The sequence below is a fragment of the Oryctolagus cuniculus genome, chromosome 12 (genome assembly GCF_051225735.1).
Source record: "Oryctolagus cuniculus isolate XC-2025 breed Fujian yellow rabbit chromosome 12, ASM5122573v1, whole genome shotgun sequence".
In the NCBI taxonomy this organism is placed as follows: Eukaryota; Metazoa; Chordata; class Mammalia; order Lagomorpha; family Leporidae; genus Oryctolagus; species Oryctolagus cuniculus.
The window spans coordinates 116278717-116282069 of record NC_142878.1 but is presented as its reverse complement, the minus strand read 5'-3'; positions in this window follow the sequence as shown (position 1 = coordinate 116282069).

Below are 3353 nucleotides of genomic sequence, written 5' to 3'. Positions count from 1 at the left end.
TTCAGTTTTAGTCTAACATAAGCATTTAAGGTTATAAACAATCTCTAAGCACTGGTTTACTGCATCCTCTTTATTCCTTCATGTGTTCCCAACCTGTTTCCATCACAGGCTCCAGTTCTGAAACCCACATGTACTGACTGGTAAATTAGTGCTTCAGCCATTAGAGACCCACTTTTTACACTTGTGTGCCCAGGTAATCACAGCCCATCAGCTACCCTTTCCATGTCTGCAAAAGGGCTACGGTCCCTTAAAATATATCACATCTTGATTTCTTTTAGAGAAGCAGATGAAATTTCCCAAACAGCCCAAGTTAGACATTTCTATATATACTACTGGCTACATCTGAGTTGTCGCTTCTAAATCAATCTTTCATAGCAAACAGAACTGCTCTGATTGTCAGTTTTTTTTTCTTTATGGTGTTACCGGCTAATTACCAACTTGTGTTGATGCTAGTGAGATTCACATACCTGATTTTTCTATTAATTAATTTGACATTCTGGAGTGGCCTGAATGTCAAAATTCTGCCCTCATAGAGCATATTTGAAGAAAGTGGTATAAATTATAGCTTTGTGTAAAATAGTTTAAATATTTGAAGTGCTCTGGATAAAAAATAAAATAATGTGATAGGTCCCAGTGGAGAGGACAAGGGTTGCTTTAGCCAGAAGAGTTTGAAAGTCCTCACTAATGGATAATATGTGATCTTAAAACATAACAATGGGGAGTAACTTTCAGTGCAGAAGCTAGGAAAAGAGCATCTAAGCTGGAGAAGTGAAAAGCAAATTTAAAGATTTTAATGAGGGGGGAAATATAGATGTATAATTAATGGATAAAAGAGGAAAGATTTGGAAGATGAAGAAAAAAGTGAAACATGGTGACTACACTTCAAAATGTTTTCTCCAAAATTTTTGAGAAAAATTTAAAGAATTTTAACTTTTAAAAATATGCATTATGATGTATATGGTAATTCACTTTATTAAACCATTTTACAATGTGTATAAATTCCAAAACAATATGTACAATGGCCATTCAAGGAATTCATGTAAAATGCATTCAGAGATTATTTTGATTCAAAAACTCTTATATCATATAGATTTTTATAATGGACATTTTCAATAAGTTTTTAAAAATCACCCAGATTCATGAATTTCAAATTTTAATGCACCAAAATAAACTTACCTTTGAATCCCATTCCCATCTTATTTTTTAAAATACACATTGTTGGGGCCAGCGCTGTGGCTCACTTGGCTAATCCTCTGCCTGCAGTGCCGGCATCCCGTATGGACACCGGGTTCTAGTCTTGGTTGCTCCTCTTCCAGTCCAGCTCTCTGCTGTGGCCTGGGAGGGCAGTGGAGGATGGCCCAAGTGCTTGGGCTCCTGCACCTTCATGGAAGACTGGGAAGAGCACCTGGCTCCTGGCTTTGGGCTGATGCAGCACCGGCCGTAGTGGCCATTTGGGGAGTGAACCAACAGAAGGAAGACCTTTCTCTCTGTCTCTCTCTCTCTCACTGTCTATAACTCTACCTGTCAAATAAAAAAAACACACATTGTTCATAGTAAATGAATGTATGATGTATATATTTTATTTTTAATTGAAATCTATTTTTTCCAATAAATAAATAAGAAACATAAATGAGACTCTATTAGTGGATTTTAAGGATGGAGATCTTTCTTTGTCTCGGGTGACTTTAAGAGATCACTTCTCTTGTTGACACTGGACTGTAGGATCCAATGTGTAGACTAATCCTGTTGGGTGCTCCAACAATGACTTATATATTCTTTTCTGATAGAGATTTGAATTTTCCCCCTATTGTTTTCCTGCTTATTTGTTGATGGGTTACTATTTTAAGAAACACTGAGAGGAACATTATGTGCCCTTTATGTCTTTGTGGTCTATTCCTTTTATTTCCTTAGAATAAATTCCTAAAAATGAAATTATTAGGTAAAAGAATGTAATCATTCTATTCTTTCATCAGACAAAATACTCTATTCTTGGGAGTCATGGTTCTTGGGCTGTGACCATTTGAGAAACGTGAAATAGAAGTTCTTGTTATGGAAGTATTGCTCCTGCCTTCTTGTTTTTTGATTAGGAACCATAGTTTGGGAATTATTAATACATCCAGCTGATGAGGAAAACTTTTCCCTTCAGTAGAATGTTACTACAACAATGTAAAAGTCAAGGTAGGATTATAAAAGAAGGAAAATTAAATGAAATATTAACAAAGATAAAGAAGACATTTTACAAAGGTACAACAACTATGGACTAAAAGAGTGTCCTAAAACACCTTCATGCAGTTCAGCAACTAAGTCATTTCTGGAATGAACAATGTGGATAACTAGGTTAGGATAGTGCTTCTGTTAGGACTGAAGTCAAAGTCACAAGGTATGTAGTAACAATTTACACATTTTATGAGGAAAGATCGACACTGAAACAGGGACTGTTTAAAAATCACATACTGAGATATAGCCAACATATTCAGATGGGCAGATTTGGATGAAATGAAAACTTCAGTGGAAACAAAACTGAAAGTCATAATCCTGGGGATGCCACTTAGTTTTACCAATGTAAAGAGAAGAATCATTATTTCAAGGTACAACACACATTGATAGGCTAAAATGAGAAACTATAAGCAATTCAAATACCAAAATGTTCCATACTGAATCACAAAAATGGGATTTTCAGATTAATCCAACTTGTAATGTCTCATAGAATTTAAGAAGTTGTTCTGGTTCTGTGGATCTTCAATTGCTCTTCACACAGAATATTTTCTTCTTCTTAGAAACAATGTCTTCTGAATGGCTCTGTAGTCAGCATGAAAGGGTAGGAAATGGCTTTTCAGAGTGGCTGGGCAAACATGCTTCCGAAGTGATTCATTGTATCATTTTATAATATCTGCAGATTTACACATGGAACTTCAGGATTTTTCTTTTTTTTTGTTCATTCTCAAGTCTATGGACTTCAGTTCCTAAGGCATCAATGATATTTTTTCTAAGTTTAAGTGCATAGGTCTCTAGTTCTAGTGTTTCATATCTTCAATTTCATATATCACTTAGTCAAAAATCTTGTCCTTCCAAATAAAGTCTTGTAACAACTCAGCCATCAAAATGTACCTCTGCATTAAATCTTATTTATCTAACCTGATATCTGTGGCTTTGATGTCATGAACTGCCCTTACAGATCGATCTTTCTCCAGGAGTTCAGTACGCCGTTGTACTTGCTCTGGCTGTCAGGATTGCTATAGAGGCCTTCTGTGTTAGTGTGGATAAGGATTGGTGAGACCACAGCTAATAAGGTGCACCCACCCAAAGAACATAGGCTGACAGAGTGAATTGCCTGCATATTCATCAAATAAAGA